Raw genomic sequence first — 20,182 nt, 5'->3', positions numbered from 1 at the left:
AATTTGTGCTACTTAAAAGCACCTGTTTTCATCTAAATGAAATTTCCAACCAACAAATGTTGATCATTCATCAGCAGTAATTTTTCCTCGTTGAATCAAGACTGGCTGAAGAAGTTTAAACGCTGCTGTGAAGTCGAATTTACAACCTTGTTCGTTTAAGCTTCTTAATATGAATGTTTATAAATATACGAGTAAATACTAAAACTTCGATAAACACCCGCTACAGCTACCCACACACGTGCTATAGCAATCCATACATACGAACGAATGAGAAATTTAATTCGATGGCGTGCGCTTGTATCAGCGACTAAGGCCTTTCCCATGCTGAACGTCAACGCGAGTGATCGGGCGAGAGCCTTGCCGTAGGGTTATGAACTGCTCTACTTACAGCTGATTACAGCCCGATCGCTTGCGTTGGCGTTCAGCATGGTAAAAGTGTAATATTTGCCACCACCCGCTTTTTGCTGCTCCAGAAAGAACCGTCCGCTTTTCCGGTCAACGCATGAATGAGAAATTCAATTCGATGGCGATGGGGTGAAATGTTCGAATGGTACCCTATATATCAAGGTTTCGTCAGTTATTTAAAAAGAAGGAGGAGATTAGAAGAATAGGGAATGGTAAGGAAAGTAAAAAAGCATCGAAACAGAAAGTGACCTCGAGTAAAACAACAACAACAACAAATCGTTTACAAAGTCAGATCGGTTGTATCCGTTAGTGTCGGCTGTGCTTTGGAAGAGAGGTAGTGTTTGGTTGCTCGGTATGATTTAGACAATCGATGTTATTTACCAATTTTTAAATAGGTATCTCAAACCATATGATGTTTTTGTTACACAAATTTAACCGTAAAAGAATTAATGATCAGCTGATGCCAAAACTTCGATATTCTGAAAAAAATGACTGATATGTACGCGCTCAAAACTTGACCACATTCCCCTAGTTTTCCCTGGTTGAATTACTAGATTTTCAAATTCAGGCGCCTAACTTCGATATAGACCGATTAGTTCAACGTCAAAATTGCCCATCAAATCCGAGTATAGGGATTAATTATTGAGGTAATTTTGCAACTTCTGGTGAATGAAATTTTAATTGATAAATTTCAAAATAATCCATATTCGTTCAAAGTTCAAAAACTTATCCAAATCATTCTAAACCAGAATTCATTTGTTTGTGTTCTTACAATTATGATTATTAACTTAACTCCTAATTAACTTTAGTTAACTTAAATTAATTAATCAACTTAAAAATTAATTAATTAACTTAGCTTTCCAAATTGATTTCAGTATGTAATTTGTACGGCTTAATGGCTCTAGTTTAGTTTAAATGTTGCTTTCTGTGGAGTCCCCGTGGCTTTGTGGTTAGCGATGTCGGTCGGCTAGCTCTCCCACACGGTTGTGATATCGGGTTCGATTTCCGATCGAGTCGAGGATCTTTTCGAGCTGGAAGTTTTCTCGACTCAGCACTGGGGCACGATGTATCGTTGTACTTATCCTACACATACAAAATGTGCCAAAAACAATATCGATAACGAATTCTTTCAACTAAAATCTAGTTAATCGAGACCGCTATTAGCCCCCAGGCTAAGCGTGCGATATTGTTTTTTTCTGTGGAGTTAACGGTGAAAAAAAAATTTTAATCCACTGTGTTTTATTGAAGAAAAGAAGGTGAGTTTCATAACGTTAAAACGTTCAACTTTCAATTTTCAACGTCGATGAATTTTCATGCGAAAGGATCTCCACGAAAGAAAAACAGAAGTATCACGATTTTCAAGTCCCTCGAGTAGAATACTGAACCATACAACCAAATTTGGAAAGTTAAATCAGAGGTAAATAATCATGATTGTAACAACGCCAACAAATACATTCTGGTTGAAAAAACTTGGACATGTTTTTGGATGATTTTCGGTGATATTTGCGTGAATCTAACATGGATTATTTTGACACAGTGCACAGTGGTCTAATAAGGCCAAAAGTGGAACTTAATTCCATAGCGCCTTCCATATTCATCCTAGCTTATTAGTGTCTTCGGAACAATTGTTCGTATGAATGACCCGCATAATCGCAAATTGTCAAAAATTAAGAACAGCACCCAATACAAAAATTAAAAACGAACTAACTTTTTTGTGTTAAGAGATAGAGGAATGGTTTATTCAGGAACGTTATAGTAGAGTAAAAAATATGAAACTTTGTCGAATAAATGAAAATCCTATCTTCATTCGGTACAAAGTTATAAAGTATACAAGCTGACCCGGCAAACTTCGTCCCGCCTTTTTTTGTGTTTAGTTTAATAATTTTCAATATTCCAAATTCATTGATTTCTTGCGATTTGTTTATATCGTTTGAAATTATTGGTTTTATCGGAATGACAACATCCTCGTCTTTTGCCTTTGGTACATCACCCCTATTCCGGAAATACTCATATTTGGTGGTATACAGTTATTTTCGTTGTTTTTCAGAAACTGAAAGTGGTCATCTTCGAATTCAAGATGGTGTCCAGGGTCAATGCTTGGCTTCTATACATTATTTCGATTACGGAAATATTCATATGTAGTAGTATTCGGCTGTTTCCCAGAAGTTGCCATCTTACAATTCAGAATGGTGTCTGAGGTCAAATTTTAGCTTCATGCATCATTCTGGTTAAGGAGCATGCATAAATGACGTAGCTTTTTTTTTGAGTTTTTTTGACTCCCCCCTCCCCCATCGTAGCATTTCGTTCCAAAGTGGCAGACCCTCTCTAGATAATGACGTAGCTTTATAACAACCCCCCCCCCCTCTCATCTATTTTTTTGCAAATTTTATTATCAAGAACATACATTGCATCAATTATGATCAAGAAAAGGTAATAAAGTATTGAAAATGACCCTTAACAGACAAAACAGTACTAAAAAAGAACATTTAGAACAAATCCATTTTTTTTCTTGATTTCATATTTGCTACGTAGCTTGACCCTCTACCCACCCCATCGTCACATTTCGTCACAAAACTGCAAATACCCCCCGCCCCCCTCCCCCCTCGAATGCTACGTCATTTATGAATGTTCCTTAAAGAAACACTCATATTGGGTGGTATTTGGTCACTTTTGGCTATTTTTCAAGAAACCGGAAGTCACCATGCTGGATTTTAAAATGGCATTTGGAGACAATTTTTGGAACTTGAGCGTCATTCTGGTTTAAGAAACACCCATAATAGGTGTTATTTAGTCATTTTCGGCTGTTTTCCAGAAACCGGAAGTCACCATCTTAGAATTCAAAATGATGTCTGTGGTCGATTATAGCTCCTGTGTATCATTCTGGAATCGAAGCGTCTCATATTGAATGAAAATCGACCATTTTTGGCTGTTTTTCAGAAAGCGGAAGTTGTGGTATTTGGAGACAATTTCTGGCCTCTGAGCGTCATTCTGGTTGAAGAAACACCCATATTGGGTGGTATTTGATCATTTTCGGCAGTTTCCCATTCACCGGAAGTCGTCATCTTACAATTCATAATGTTGTCTGAGGTCGATTTGTGGCTTCAGTGCATCATAACAATCCCGGAAATACCCATATTGAGTGTTATTTAGTCATTTGCCACTGTTGTTTAGGAACCAGTTGTCGCCATATTGGATTTAAAAGTGACATTTGGAGACAATTTCTGGTCTCTGAGCGTCATTTTGGTTAAAGAAACACCCATATTGGGTTGTATTTGGTCATTTTCGGCTATTTTCCAGAAACCGGAAGTCGCCATCCTGTATTACAAAATGACATTTTGTGACAATTTCTGGCCTCTGAGCATCATTCTGGTTAAAGAAACACCCATATTAGGTGGTATTTAGTCATTTTCGGCAGTTTTTTAGTCACCGGAAGTCGCCATTCTACAACTCAAAAAGTTGTCGGATGTCGATTTATGGTTTCAATGCATCATCACGATTTCGGAAATACCTATATTTGGTCATTTTCCGCTGTTTTTCAGAAACCGGAAGTCGCCATCTTGGATTTTAAAATGGCATTTGGAGACAATTTCTGGCCTCTGAGCGTCATTCTGGTTAAAAAACACCCATATTAGGTGGTATTTGGTCATATTCGGCAGTTTTCCAGTCACCGGAAGTTTACAACTCAAAATGTTGTCGGAGGTCGATTTGAGGTTTCAGTGCATAATCACGATTTCGGAAATACCCATGTTGGGTGGTATTTGGTCATATCCCGCTGTTTTTTAGAAACCGGAAGTCGCCATATTGGATTTTAAAATAATATTTGGAGACATTTCCCGGATAGAAATCGGCAGTTTCCATCTTAAATTTAACAATGGCGGCTGGAGTCGAAAATTTTTCATGCTATCAAAAACCTCAACATATCAAATATGGTTCCATTTATTTGATCATTTCTCGAGATGTGCAGAAATTTGTGTGGAACCACTCCTTTCAGAAAAAGGAGGGGTGTCGAAACATTATAGACATCTTTGTTACCCCTAAAAATAATCACCTGCCGAATTTTTTTGAAGTAGAATACTTCTCTCAGGAAGTTCGGCTACATAGGGATGTGAAATGAAAATCTAAAATCTAAAAAAGTGAATAAAAAATATGTCCAATTTCAAATGCTAATAAATCGGTTAGTATTCGATGGATTTCCTTCGTTCTTGCAGCAATAGATTGGAAAAGATTCTAAGACTCTTCCCAAAATAAGATAATTGTAATTTTATTATTCAAACTATTGTACTATTGAAAATAGTTAAGCCTTGTCAAAAAGAAAAATTCGACCTCTGATTGGTCGTTATATGCTTGCTTCCCAAGCACGGTCGACAGGATCATATACCTTGCAAATGAAAACATGCTATTTGGCCTATATAAGAGCCTGTTTCAACCGGAGCCGCTCATAATAGTTCTAGACAGCGACAACAGCAGTCGTCCTTCCTTAGCAGCAGCACTAGCCCTGTGGTTGGTCACCACGTCTCAGGAGCAGCGCGGTTTTTCTCAGCGTGTGTCGCCAGACAGCCATTATTCCCCCACTGTTGGGGCAGCATGAAGATTGCCATCAGGAAATCCAATTTTGGAAACCAAAATGCCTTTTTCAAGGCAAATAAACAAGTCATTGAAAGTTAATAATTTTTGTCAACGCAAGCAAGCATTCTGTGTTGCATCCTAGCAATTTAAATCTGTCACACCCGTCGAATTTACTGAATGTGAAATAGCTTCCACAGTGCATGTTGTCCGTGTATTTTAATTCCCCCAATATTAGGGCAGCTCAAAAGTTGTAATCAGTAACCGATTTTGAACCGCAAAATGCTTTTTTCAAGGTAAATAAACAAATAATTGAAAGTTAATAATTTTCTGGCATCAACACAAGCAGACATTCTGTGCGAGATGCAATCAAACTCTGTTGTAGTTGTCTAATTTTTACTTTATTTAGTAAACCCCCCACTGTAGGGGCAGCGCAAAGGCTGCGATCAGCGTAACGGACATTGAATAATAAACTGCCCTGTTAGAACGCATTCACAAAAGCAGTTAGTTCGACTATGCAGAGCTAACATGAAGTCGATTCAATCAATCAACATTAACAGAATTTCGTCGTCTCCCAGCTGCCAAGTTGCAACATGATGCAACACGCAACAGCGAGCAAACGAAATCGCTTGCTGTTACAAACCACAATAAGATACGGGTTAAAACCGTTGCGTGTGTGAGAGCACCATCGGTGTTTTTTCGCTGAATACAAAAATCAAATGCGAATTGTGGAATAATTCGTCTAAAGAACATAAGGAAATGGTAAACCTGAACTGAAAGGCGTGGCCTATTACGTAGCACCCTTCGGCTATAAAAGAGTGTTTCTGGGAAACTAGCTACATTCATTAGTCGGCGGGGGAAATTAGATGGACCGTCCACAACGTTGACAGCAGTAACAGCAGATATCGGCACTCAGCAGTAACAGACTATAGCAGCGGGTCGCGCCTGTGGCTGCCTTCAAATTAAACAAATCACTTGCCCTGTGGTTGGTCACCACGTCTCAGGCCTCTGCCAGGCTGAACGCTAACGCGAGCGATCGGGCGAGATTTTTGCGGTACTTCAGCCGGCACTTCCTCTAATGAAAAAGTAGGATCATTCTGTTTAGAAGAATATTACTGTCGGTAATATTACAGAGATGCGATTGCATCATATCCGATATGGAATTGAACAATTTTTTTTTAAGGACAAATAAAACACTTAATTTAAAGAGTTAATAGCTTCGGGTACCAGTAGCAGGATGGTAACAGCATCAGCGGTAGGTGCAGCCGGTACTTCTCTAAAGCCGATGTAATAAGGAAGTAAATGGAAGCGGCACGGCGAAACAGTTCGGGTGTTCTTAGACGCGCGTCATTTGCCAACACTTACTCCAGTAAAGCCGTGTCTAATTTTCAATGTGAAAACACCTTTCTATTGTGTTGGCCGTGCGCATTAGGCCTCTGCCAGGCTAAACGCGATAAGCGGCGCGAACCGATACGCCGGCCGTAGGTTAATTTACAGCCGTAAGTAGAGCTGTGTAAAAGTATTCTACTTCAACCTTGCGGTCGTGGCTTTGCACACAACCCTCCTGTGATTTTTTTTCTATCAATTTCCGGATACAGGATAGCATTGCAATCGGCCTATAAGAGTTGTGATCAGAAGCTGGTTTCCCTGGTTTTTGGATGTCGATCACCTTCACTTGCCTCCAATCCTGCGGTACAATGTTTTGCTCCAGGAACTTATTGAACAAGTTCAACAAGCGCCTCTTGGCATTGCCGGGTAGATTCTTCAACAAGTTGAATTTGATTCTATCTAACCCAGGCGCGTTATTGTTACAGGACAGGAGGGCAACTGAAAACTCTGCCATCGTAAAAGGTGATTCTATCGCGTCGTGGCCCGGAGACGCATCGCGAACAATGTTTTGCTCAGGAACAGAGTCCGGACATACTTTCCTGGCAAAATCAAATATCCACCGACTTGAAGACTCCTCGCTTTCGTTGACCGTTACGCGATTCCGCATTCTTCGGACTGTGTTCCAAAGAGTGCTCATCGATGTCTCCCTCGACGTCTCGTTCACGAACCGACGCCAATATCCGCGTTTCTTTGCTTTAGCCAAACTTTTAAGCTTGGTATCAAGCTCCGAGTACCGTAAATAGTCTGGAAGGCCAAAAACGCGTCGGATCTTTGCGTGTAGACATCGGAGCACTCTTGGTCCCACCACGGAGTGGGAGGCCGTTCTTTGATCGTTACGCCGGGATATTTCTTCGTTTGGGCTTGCAACGCGGCGTCGAGAATCAAGCCCGCGAGGAGGTCGTATTCTTCAAGTGGTGGATGATGTTGAATCGACTCGACCGCTTTTGAAATCATTTCCTCGTATAACTTCCAATCGACATTCCGTGTGAGGTCATACGGAATGTCAATTGGTCGCACGCGAGTTGACTCGTTTGTAATTGAAATAAAAATAGGCAGATGGTCGCTACCGTGAGGATCGAGGATTACCTTCCATGTGCAATCCAACCGTTGCGACGTCGAACATAAGGATAGATCCAAAGCGCTTGGGCGCGCTGGAGGTTTCGGGATACGTGTCATTTCACCGTTGTTTAAAATAGTCATGTCGAAGTCATCGCAAAGTTTATAGATTAAAGAGGAGCGGTTATCATTGTAAGGGGAACCCCAAGCCACACCATGAGAGTTGAAGTCTCCCAAAATCAAACGTGGCGAGGGAAGAAGTTCTATTAAATCAAAGAGCAGCCGTTGCCCAACCTGTGCTCTGGGAGGAATATATATTGAGGCAATACAAAGCTCTTTACCTTGTATTGTCATTTGACATGCGACAACTTCGATGCCTGGAATCGAGGGGAGGTTAATACGATAGAAAGAATAGCACTTTTTAATCCCTAAAAGTACTCCTCCATATGGGGTGTCTCGATCAAGGCGAATAATATTAAAATCATGGAAGTTGAGATCAATATTTGAAGTAAGCCAAATTTCACAAAGGGAAAATGCATCGCATTTGTTTTTATTTATCAAAACTTTAAACGAATCAATTTTTGGTAAAATACTTCTACAATTCCACTGTAAGACAGAGATAGAATCCTTCATATACGCAGTTGAATTAGGCATCGAAGGATACAATCGCTGCAAGGAGGGCCATTGGGCAGTCAACTGCTTCAAAAATGATCTAACTGTTGGGACGAATGCTGTAAGAAAAATTTTAATTGGATCGGGTACATTGAAATTTTCAAAAATCCAGTCCACAATGTCAGAAAATTTCACTAATCCAGAGTTTGTTTCATCAACTGGATGTGCTAAAGGAACAACTGGGGTTTTAGATGTTCCTGTGTTCCTTCTGGGACTTTAAATTTACAAGCCCAGGAGGAGTTTGCTTCGGTTTTTCCGCAGCACTGTTTGGTTTGTTCGTACTTTTCATTACACTTTGGGAAATCTTAGGACCTTTACGGGGAAGTTTAGGAGAAGAAACATTTTTCCTCTTCCTAGACTCCCCAGGATTGGCATAAGATGTTCCCGCTGATGAATCGTCAGAATCGGTTTCATCAGAGGACAACAGATCAAAGGGGTTCGATGTTATGGTAGAAGTGGTCACGGTCTTCTTCAGCATCTCAGCATAAGAACGCTTTGAACGCTCCTTAAGTGACCGCTTGATTTTATCTCTGCGCTGCATGTACACCGGGCATGTGGAGAGCTCATGCTGGTTTTCCCCACAGTGAATACATTTTTCAGCATTAACACTGCAAGAATCTTCCGCATGAGTCTCCCCACACTTGCTACATCGTGCCTTAGACGAACCCGGTCGATCGAGACGTGGCTAGGGAGTGCAGATCCGGCAAACGTAACGCGAAACGAGTCTGACGGAGTGTAAACGGGAGGCGAGGGATCTATATTCATCGCGCTAAATGTAGCGCACTAGCGCCGACAAGAACACGTACCTATTTACTTCTTCCTTCTAGCAGTGGTTGTCCGATCGTTCGAAGCTGCACCCAAAGCAGCCAGCAGCACCAATACAGCAGCACCAATACAGCCACCAGCAGTGAGCCGGGTGTGAGATCACTCAGCACAGCGACACGAATCGACTGTCAACTGATGGCCTTGAATTAGAAAGATCTATTCACTGTGCACAGATCAAAACTGCAGCTGATATTTTGCACCAATACAGCCAAAGTTGCGAGCCGGGTACAGAACGTAGCGACACAACTCACAATCTAGTTGGCCTTTAGCGAGATAATACACTCTTTTGTTTGGCTATTCGTACACACGGACCGGATTGTAATAGAACGACCACTTTGCACGTCCGTTTCTGTCGAGTGTTCGACGCGGAATGTAGCAGTACACGCAATGAAAGAAGGACATATCTTCAATTTTGAAAACACCGCAATACTGGAAAGCATTGGTAACTCGGCGACCAGGATGATAGCGGAGGTATTCCACATCAAAATGCAAGGGGAAAGTCGAACGGTGAACCTGCGGCGTGAGTGTGGAAACTTTAACACCACTTACAACGGACTATTGGCTCGGCTCTGTAGAAAGCCGAAACCCCGAATGCGGCCGAACACTACCGATAATGAAGTGGGCGATGTAGGGGGCTAGGTAGAGAAAATTTGCTAGTATAGTTTTTCAGACTTGACCGACAGGTTGCACACAGCAATTAGTAAGTGTAGAATGTTGGAGTATACAATTATAATTTGACTAAATAATAAATGTTTTAGGCGTCTGATGATGGTCAAAGCAAAATAGACCGAAACGCGTAACGCAAATGATAGCTGTTTTTCAATTTTCTCACCGAAAAAAGCCAATAAAAAAGGATAAGTAATCTTTATTTTTGCCTTATTTCAAATCTCTGTATCTTACTTAGGCGCAGATTCGGTAGTCAGTATATGAAAGTATAACAGTAGAACTTTCAAACGGCGGTGGTTTCGCTAGTCCACGAGTTTGTGCTGAGGAGTTTGGTTCATAACAAAAAATTTTGTTTTTACCCCACTCAAAGTTCTAACCAAGTAAATACTAATATTGTAAACCAAGATACTACGTAAGAGGTTCGTATCTATGGTAACCATCCCACCAAGCGTGGTTTAAGTATTTTAAAGCATGTAAATTGTATATGCTTGTTATTGGTTCACCTTGAAGGTTCCCAATCAAAAACATAGCTTCTGAGCTTTGGGGATGACTTTGACATCATAACATGGAACACTGCGGAAACCAACGCCCGGCTAAAAGGCGTCGTACAAAAATAACGTAACGCATTAAGGGTGGGAGGAGGGTTTAGTTTACGATACTTATTGTTACATATGGTCGAGGGGGGGGGGGAGTAGTTGAAACAGTTACGTAACTGTGATTTTCCGTCAAAATCGAAAATTTTTGTGGGTTTAGCGTTACGTAACTTTAGGGGGGGAGTCATATTCAACGATACTTATCGTTACAAAGGGAGGGACGGGGTGTCTTAAATCTGTAATTTTAGCGTTACGTAATTTGTGTGCGACATCAAAGCCGAAACCAAACGAATCAGACTGCGGGTAAATGCGTCGAAAACGAAAAACATGCAAGCGAGAGGTTTCATGGAGAACATCAGCCTCTCACCTTAAATATCTGTAAAGGATGTCCCACTTCAAAGTGCATTACGAGAAAAACTCTGTAGAAAATGACCTATTCGGATTTTTTTTTTTTTTTTTTTGAAAATTTGAATAGAAGTAGCTGAGAGCGGACTGTTGTGTCTTTGAAAATGCTTTTCAATCAACACAGTAAACACAAAATAGCGTTTTCGCAGATGATGCATAGTTGTTATCGAGGCTTGTGCCTTCAAAAATTCGATGTGGTGGCTCGAAATCGGGCATTTGTGGCTTCAACATCGCTTTCATGACTATTAATAGAACATCTATTCTGACCGCATTTCTTTTTTTCGCTTGAGGTGGTCGACGTGTATTTGGGGTCAGTGGTGACCGCCGACAATAACACCAGCAAAGAGATCCAGAGTGCGGTGACACACGAAGCTAACGCTGTACGGAACCTCGATAAGATCGGTGCTGTAGTTCTCTATATAATCAAGACAACAACGCTTCTCGCGGAGGATTTGAACGCCCTTGGAGTTTTCAAACGACCAAAACAACAGTCGAGAATGTTGCTCAAATCAAACGTGTTTCTAACCAAGATCCGTTCCGGAAATCAGAGCTTAACTTGTCTGTGAGATGTTAAACAATCCAGGGATGGCATGTGGAGCATGGACCCAGTGGTAAAAACATCAGGAAGATCCCAACGCTCACCCAGAAGCATCTTTTATTTTTTTTTTTTTTAATCAGAGCTTAACTTGTCTGTGAGATGTTAAACAATCCAGGGATGGCATGTGGAGCATGGACCCAGTGGTAAAAACATCAGGAAGATCCCAACGCTCACCCAGAAGCATCTTTTATTTTTACTACACGCGAAGTGAGAAATGTCGTCGAAATAGCAATTCATGCAAAACAACAACTCCAAACATATGGTCACAAGGTCGACGTCATAGGATGTACGATCCAGACATCAGACTGTGTCGTGAAGAAGCCGGTAAATAAGGGAAACAGCCGAAAACAAGTAGGGAAAGAATCCGAGCATCTTGGTAGGCGAACCCTGTCACCACTTGTCAAAAGTTGGTCGATTCTACACCAAACGGAGTGCGAGGAGTTATCCGAAACAACGGTTATACGACGAAATATCATAGCAAAGCCTTGCTTCTACATTCCGATTAGGAACTCTAAACTTCTGTATATTTATACACAGACTTCGCAGACAACTCTGTGTAGTGTACAGCACAGTTGCGGGGCTGACGCTACGAGCCAACTGACAGTAACAGTCTCTTCCGAGCCGGGAATCGAACCTAAGACGACTGGCTTGTTAGGCCAGCATCGACCTCGAGATACTGGGAGTGCCAACGAAATATTAGCAGCTCGGGAAGGTTTCTGAGTACCATAAATCACATTTCATTTTAGTCGCATAGTAAATATACTCGGCAGGGTGATTAGTTCCTTGTTAGGAATATTTAAGGGGCTAATAGAGGGCCACATTCGACGAAAAAAACCTCTTCAACGCGTATGTCCTAGCGTTAATCTACACGGAGTAATTCAGCTTTTAAGTTTCATGGATACTTTTCTTAAAGTGGCTCTAACTTTAAGCGTATACCACTTAGAGCAATTCTTTTGGTTTCATTTGAAAGCTTCTACTAGACGCAGCTTTTGCATTGCTGAAAAAATGTACAAAATAACAGTCCACAAGCAAACATGTTCAAAAGTAGTACTGTTGTAAACGTATCCCGATGTTTTCTCACATTTTTGTTTTTTCTTAGTTTCTTAGTACGCCAACTCTCTATCTGTTTTAGTATTTGAGGAATTACAATTTTAATGAATTACAATTTGATAATGGTGAAGAACCCATATCAACATAGCACTAGCAACCAAACCGCCAAACATGTTACATTAAAATTGAAATTTCTCGCAAAATAGAGCAGGTAGAGAGTTGGTGTCGAAGAACGGACTGTATGGGGGTTAAAAACGTAAAATTTGAGCTAAAAACTAAAAACTAAGTAAACATAATCCGGCAACACATATTATTTTCTAACTATTTTGGTGAACTATTGTTTTATAAACGGTAACGGAAATGGCAGAAAAAAAATTACAGGAGGGTTGTGTGCAAAGCCACGACCGCAAGGATGAAGTAGAATACTTTTACAAGAAAGAAAACCCGGCTGCTTGCGTGTCAGTCATTTATTAATTTGTTGTTCAATTCAATATCGAATAAGATACCGATCACATCTTGGCGATATCACTGACAGTGAGAATAAATTATTCCTTGTGATAAAATAAACAGTGAAAAGCTGATTTAACACTCAAAACTAGACAGCTCATGTGTTGTCAAAATGTGTCAACTTTACATTGAATGCATTTACTAGTACCCGCTATCGTACAGAGACTGCATTTCACAAAGTGCCTCACTGCATCAGCTGCTATAGATGCTAAACCCGCTGCAACTGCTACGCTATCCGTAGCCATGCCAATGTTTTGGCCGCTATACGCCGCTATTGGTATCCACTGTCCCTGCATCAGCTGGCCCAGCTGCTATCGATGCTGATATCCGCTGCAACTTCTTTGCTATGCAGTGGCCGCTATCCGCCTGGTATCCACTGCACTGCTGCTGTTGTCGCAGTCTAGAATTATAATGAGCGGCTTCGGGGGAAACAGGCTCTTATATAGGAATGAAAAACCTATCTATAGTAGTAGGAAATCATCGATTGTTGTCGGATTTCAATAAACAACAATCGATAACTATCGATAGCCATTTCAGTTGATATCCTTACTCTTATACAGACAAATAGCAAATTTAAAATGGCACGGTCTATGATTCTGTCGACCGTGCTTGGGAAGCAATCATATTAACGACTAATCAGATCAGTCAAATTTCGCGCTTCAACAAGGATTGACCATTCTCAATAATGTAGTTGCTTGTCATGATTTGGACTTGATAGTTTTTGAATTTTGATTATGCGAAAAATTAATTTTTATGCTGATAATGAAAGCTGTTCGGATGTTGTGCACATGACTGAAACCTGTTCCAAATTTCTTGAAACTGTAAATTGACTTAAGAGAAAATATTAACTCTTCAATTAGGTTTTTATTTCATCCTGAAAAGGACAATTTGTTGTTTTATTCAATGTTTGATAAGATGCCGACCACATCTTTGCGTTATCACTGGCAGTGCGAATAAAGTATTCCTTCGGGGAAATAAACACTGTAAAATTTTCCAGAATGTTCTTTTCATTGGATGCATTTGCTAGTGTGCCTGCTATCGCTCAGAGACAGCATTTCACTGAAATGCCACACTGCATCAGCTGGACCTGGTTATATAGATGCTGAGACTAACGTCAACCGCTGCCCTATTCTCGTTGCCACAGTAGTGGACGCTTCCGTTGCCATTGGTATCCGCTGCCCTGCATCACCTGGTCCTGCTATCGATGCTGAGACGCGCTCCGCTATCCGTTGCCATACCACAGGACAGGGAGGAATGTTCCTGTTGCTGCCTAGAATTATAATGAGCGGCTTCGAGTGAAACAGGCTCTTATATAGGCCAAATTGCACATTTTAAATGGCAAGGTCTATGATTCTGTCGACCGTGCTTGGGAAGCAATCATATAACGACCAATCAGAGGTCGAATTTTCCGTTTTGACAAGCCTTGACTATGTTCAATAGTACAATAGTTTGAATAATAAAATTACAATTTTCTGCATTTGGGAAGAATCTTAGAAGATTTTCCAATCTATTGCTGCAAGAACGAAAGAAATCCATCGAATACTAACCGATTTATTAGCATTTGAAATGGGACATATTTTTCACTTTTTTCGGTTTTAGATTTTCATTTTACATCCCTATATAGACGAACTTCCTGAGAGAAGTATTCTACTTCAAAATCCTAGAAACTATTACATAGGAACAGATAATAATATGTGTTCTGAGAACTTTCAAACTAACGGTATTACAATGGATACAATTACAAATCCGTCTTATACATATTATAAAAATTAGAATTATTCACAATCTATTTCTAAAACACTACCTTATACAATGTGGAAATACAGTCAAACATATGATAAAGTTTCATATTGTATCCACTTTCACCGTAGATAACCCACTATCCCTGTAAGAGGAATTACAGATGAGTGCATGTTTTATTTATAGACCCAACTCGAACACCTTCTCCGTCTGTTTCACTCTCGCAAGCCAAGCAGACTCTCCTGTTATCCAAATTTCTCACGATCGTGCGCGAGTTGTTTGTGTTTCGACTTAGCATTGAATCGAAACGCGTAACGTAACTTGATAGAAACGCGAGAAACTGGTTGAGTGTATGTTATTGTTGTTTTCGTTGTTATACATATACATTCACGTAACGCTTTCTTGCTACCGAAAAACTCTCCTGCAAGCACGAATCCAAAACCGCACAGCATTTTGAGAACACCAAAAAAAGATACCCCACCAAATTCACCTTTGTCCGACAGAGAAAAAAATCAGCCTGCCGCATTAGCTCATGGTGTCCCACCCGCACCAGCTGGGTTTCTCTGCCCATGCCGCCCATCGTTCAACGCGATCCAGCACAGCCAATATGGGTTGTCGGTAACACGAGACAACGGTCCCGCTTGTAAGAGAACTGTCAAATTTATGAGAAATGAGTTTTCCCTTATGGTTGTTCGATCTACCAACCCGACTAACATGTGTTCGCGTTTTACCGAAACGCAACCCAACCGTTGGTCACCTTCCAATTTCGGAAGTAGAAGTAGAACTACAACTACTAGTCACACATTTGAATAAAAAGGGTAGTACATGTGGCAATACAGGTTTACCGTACCTTAAGCGTATAAGTTCAGATGACTGCGTTCGCGCCAGACGATGTTCCAGCGTCCTCGGGGTCAAAACGATTTAACCTCAGCGCAATAGATGGCAGTAACACAATTTTATCACTAGATACAATGCCGTATTTTGACAATCAACAGCGTATCCTCAACACTTAGATAATCGACAGATGACACACGATATTTCCTTTTCTTTGCGGCTATTTACATAAACACATTGATCATGGCTTTTGAAGGTTTTTTTGCACGTCGCTCCGTGACCTGGTGGATAAACTTTCGACTCAACACGCAGATATCGGAGAGAGATTGGTAAAACCGTAAATAACACGTCCCAAAATAAAAACTTTACTTGTGAATGACACTTATATGCTGTCACAAACGCAGAAACAGCGGAGAAACACCCAAAAAATGAAACGAAATTGCACAGCCAGCTGCCGCTGAAAAATCACTAAAAATAATTATTCTCCGTAAATTCACTGTCGAAAAAAAATTTCGACGATCATTCAAAACCTGGAGGCGTTCTGCGAACACTACAAGCACAAAATCTGAGAGCTAAATTCGCGGTGCGGCTAGTCTAGAAGGATGATGATGATGATGCGGATTGCACACCGTGAAAAATCAGCGCACAAACAAAACACTAAACGTACGGCGCAATCGCAACACCAAATGTTACGAAAACTGCACAGTGCGATTCCGCGTTGTGTACACTATGGACTCCTATACCTCCAACAGGTCCGAAACAGATAGTGTATATGTATGACTAACGGATGACGTCGTCCGCTGGAGAACTGAAAAGATGGACGAGGGCGCCGAACCGTGAGCACAACTCAAGTGGGGGGCCCAGAATCAATAAATCGGGCGCGCACTGTACCGACCCAGCACACACGCAGATTGCAATCACATAGAACGCGCACTCGCCAGAGAAGCTGAAAAGCAACTAAATCGAGTCGAGCGGAATGGCTTAGCGGGTTGCGAAAAAATAAAATCAAAGTGAGCTTGGTGGAGTATGCGACTATGGCCAGCAGACAGTCCTACACCAAAAAAGCTCTCCACCGCGAGCATTCAATGTGAGTAAGTGCGAGAGATCGAGAACCAGAATGTTTTTTTAATGTAGGAGAGCGGGTGGTTGGTTAGATCAAACGGGCATTCTGAGTCTCTAGTCAGTTGTGCACATGTGGCCCCTTCCTAAACTATTTGGTCATATTTGAATTAATTATTATACCACAGGCTCTGCGATTTTTTGGTTTTTTTTTACAAATAATATGACGATGATGTAAATAATAAATAAAATTTCTCAATATTTGTGCTGAGATTAGAAGCGCTATAAAATAGCAGGACTAACATTTTGATATTTTCTATTGTACTTCCATAGCTTTAAAACGACGCTTTGACTGAAATCTTTTCTTGAATTCTACGCAATTTGAAAAGTTTTCAAAAATGTCGATTTTGATCGATTTTGAAAAGTTTACTTAATTTCTACTCAGTGGGAAATGCGAATATGTCTATGTAAGCTCTCTCTCCCCCCTTTATGCCAGTAGTTTTAATTTTGTTTATGCATGTTTTAGTTCTGTTCAAATGGTATCGAAACAAAAAGCATTGCACAAGCGCATTGTACACTTTTAACAAAACCGCATAAAAACCTTGCCAAAGCATTCACGGCAAGCCATTTTCAAAGAGAAAATGTTCCAGTTTCGACTGTGTATAATTCCTGCAAACCTCAATAACTAAGGTAATGAAAGACCGACGAAAGTAATGGACAAAAAGGACTTCACTCTTTTTGTTTGAATCATGGTTTAAGCCCAGTGTTTTGCTATCAATCAAAATGTGTACCAATATTTTGATTCTATCTCTTCAAAAAACATCATACTGAAGTAAGGTATGCATTTACGCAACCCAACGAACCTTCAATCAGTTTCGCTAAATCGAAGATTTCTTTGAAATTTTTAAGTTACTTTATGTACAAAAGTAGCTAGACGAACTGCAAGCAGATGATTAGTAGGGTTATCTGCTAGTGCATTCGAAAAGTCGACGTCACGACCGTGCACCGCTAATGTTCCAGAATAATGAAAAGGTTTCGTCGAAAAGTCAATTACGGATCTTTCTCAATTTTTTTGTTTATGTATAATGTATGGGTTCAATGATGGCAATTTCGGTCACGGGTTTCTTTAAAACACGTTTTATTATGTCAAAGCCAACGTTTCAAGGATATATTTCCTCGTCCTATATCCTTGAAACGTTGGCTTTGACATAATAAAACGTGTTTTAAAGAAACCCGTGACCGAAATTGCCATCATTGAACCCATTAACTATTTATTGGTCAAACACCGCTGAACATTTATGTATAATGAATACATCTTCAGTATTTCTTCACATACTTCTACATACCAGTAAAAAAATCATTTCTTTTTAGTTTTTAGTCACCCATCATAAAAAAAAATGGAAAAGAATGGAAATGGTTTATACAGTGAATGAAAATGAGCATACTGAAAGTCAAATCATTACTGAGTGTTTGTACATTCTCGACAAAAATAAAAAATTTGGAAGAAATAAATTGGTAAACTTATTCAAATATGTGAAATTATTGTTTGGCACATGTGAGAGTATTCTCTTCTGGTGTATTTTATAAATTTTAATAATATCTGTTATATGCCATTTATAATAATAAACTTATTAATTAAATTTTGAGCTATCTCAGGTGCGAATAAATTTTTTTTTGTTTTTTTTTTCTTCACCTCAAAATTTTATTTGTAAGTTGCCTTCCACACATTTCTGCCGTAACACTAAAACTCAAAAAGAGCCCGACATTTTGTTGATTTTCAGCTTATTGAGCAATTGTTAAGCGGATTTCGTCTGAATTATAATTTAAGAAGCCTTCATTCAACAAAATTGTTTGTTGGGAGTGAATTCAAAAATTTACTACTCCATTGTTGAAAAAGTCATAACTCTTCATGGACAGCAAGTTTCATTGAATGATTTGCATTTTAAATTCTTAAGCCGATTTATTTCTATGATTATTTAGTATTTTCAATTTCCAAGTTTTAAACTTTTCTTCAATAAAATTTTACTTAATTAGCGATAAAGAGTAGATTTGAAGTTGTTAGTAGGGCAATTAAAAACTAATAATTCTCAGCTTCGTAGTTTTCTAGTACGTTGATCTCGCGAATAGTTTTATAAAATTTCTGTTTTCGTAACAGTTGTCTGTCAAAAAAGATTTCCGCCTGCATTGTGATAAGGGCGAATCTAACAAATTGTAAAAAATGGAGATTTTACCAAAAACATATAAAAAGAGAAACTAGCTACCTTCCAACTTTAAGAAAATATTGTTTCCCTTTTCTAACTATTGAAAAATTTGATATATGTTAAAGGCGAAATCAACACATTCACTTCAATAATTTATATGTCAATGGCTTCTTGATGGATTTTCTCGGAACTCGGAATGAATTCTACTTTATTGGCAAAATATGAACCTAAAAAAGAAAAGATGCCAGAAAAAGTTCTTCGCGTTGTACAAATGTATATTTTGACACATACTCCTAAAATCCGAAAAATTTCCAATGTAGGATTATAACGTCCAGTTTTTAAATAATACTAGGAAACTAAGATAGTTTTCCAGTAAAATGAAAGTTGTTCCATCAAAATTGATTCATTTTTCGTGAAGTTTTGGCCATTTTGACAGTTGACAAAATTTTGTCTGTCTCAATCATTTTATCTACCCCTTGTAGAATTGAAAATACGGCTTTTTTGTTGTCTACTTTGTTGAAAGGCATAATTTTACTTCACGTTGATAAGTGGGCAAAATCGAAGTTGTCAAAAAAATTAATATAAAAATCAAAAGGCATATCTGAAACTGTAACGTAAGCACAATTGTATAGTGAAGAGCGATACTATTTAGCAAATGAAAAGATGGTCCATAAAAAGGGCGACTTTGATGCTATTTTATTGTAAGGCCTATTTTCAAAGAGCTTATTCACAAAGTCTAAAAAATTCTCGAAAATACAACAATAAAAGCGATCAAAATTCGAGTTTGTTTTTAAAAAATTGAAATCATAACTTTTTTCATAATTTATAATTTTTTTCATAAGAAAAATGAGATTTTATAAAAATGAGCTTTTTTAGATAATTAATTTTTGTTTTTCTTTTGCCTCTTTTTCAAAAACAAAATTTTTTTGTGCATATTTTTTTCGAAGAGACAAAATTATTATCTACAACTTTGCCGAAGACGTCACACCGATCAAACGAACCGTTTTGGCCTACCTAAAAAAATAACATTTTTAAATAGCTTATCAAAAATGAGTCGTTGTTCAAAAAATAAACCAATTGCACAAAATAATAATGCTTGACTCGATGAAACGCCATTTGATGGCTTTAAAGAACTGTAAACGTCAGCATAGTAAAATTATTAATCTATCACCCAATTTTCCGATACTTTTCAACAGACAAATCGAATCGAATTATGCATACCATACAGTTCAGGAGTGATTGTCAACTATCGGTAAATATACCCTAAAGCACGACTCTGCATCTGGCCAACATATATGACAAAAGGATTGCAGGCTTGCATTCAAGCTTGTTCGAAAGATTATGCTGCCGTACAATTCTAAGCAATCAATTCAAATTAAACAGGGATACCAGACATGTCATAACTTATCATTCAATAATAATTTATTATCAGCAAATTTTCTGCTGGTAAGCATCAAATCCGCCCAAAAAATGATGCTTGTACGCAGTGTGTAAGCATTTTATTTGATAATATAATCGTTGATATGCCATATCGTATTGAAAATATAGATAAAATTTAGTTAACTTACATGGAATCGGAAAAGATTTAAACCTGGCAGCTCTGGTACTAACGACGACGA

At 39.1% G+C, this 20,182-nt stretch overlaps 1 protein-coding gene across 11 annotated transcripts in view; it reads right to left on the bottom strand.

Annotated features, from left to right (window-relative positions):
* The window catches only part of LOC129730309 (dnaJ protein homolog 1), a 135,075-nt gene extending 118,830 nt beyond the window's left edge, over positions 1 to 16,245 (bottom strand). For 3 of the 11 annotated variants that reach the window (XM_055689541.1, XM_055689549.1, XM_055689546.1), the window contains exon 1: positions 15,320 to 16,245. The gene's annotated coding sequence lies outside the window, so the exon portion shown is untranslated. The remainder of the gene's footprint in view (positions 1 to 15,319) is intronic. The other 8 variants (XM_055689539.1, XM_055689537.1, XM_055689545.1 and 5 more) reach the window with 8 other exon arrangements.
* Between the last annotated feature and the right edge of the window lie 3,937 nt (positions 16,246 to 20,182).

Source organism: Wyeomyia smithii, chromosome 3, assembly GCF_029784165.1.
Source record: "Wyeomyia smithii strain HCP4-BCI-WySm-NY-G18 chromosome 3, ASM2978416v1, whole genome shotgun sequence".
Classification (NCBI taxonomy): domain Eukaryota; kingdom Metazoa; phylum Arthropoda; class Insecta; order Diptera; family Culicidae; genus Wyeomyia; species Wyeomyia smithii.
The sequence above is the reverse complement of the archived record's forward strand: the minus strand, read 5'-3'. Positions and strand labels throughout refer to the sequence as shown.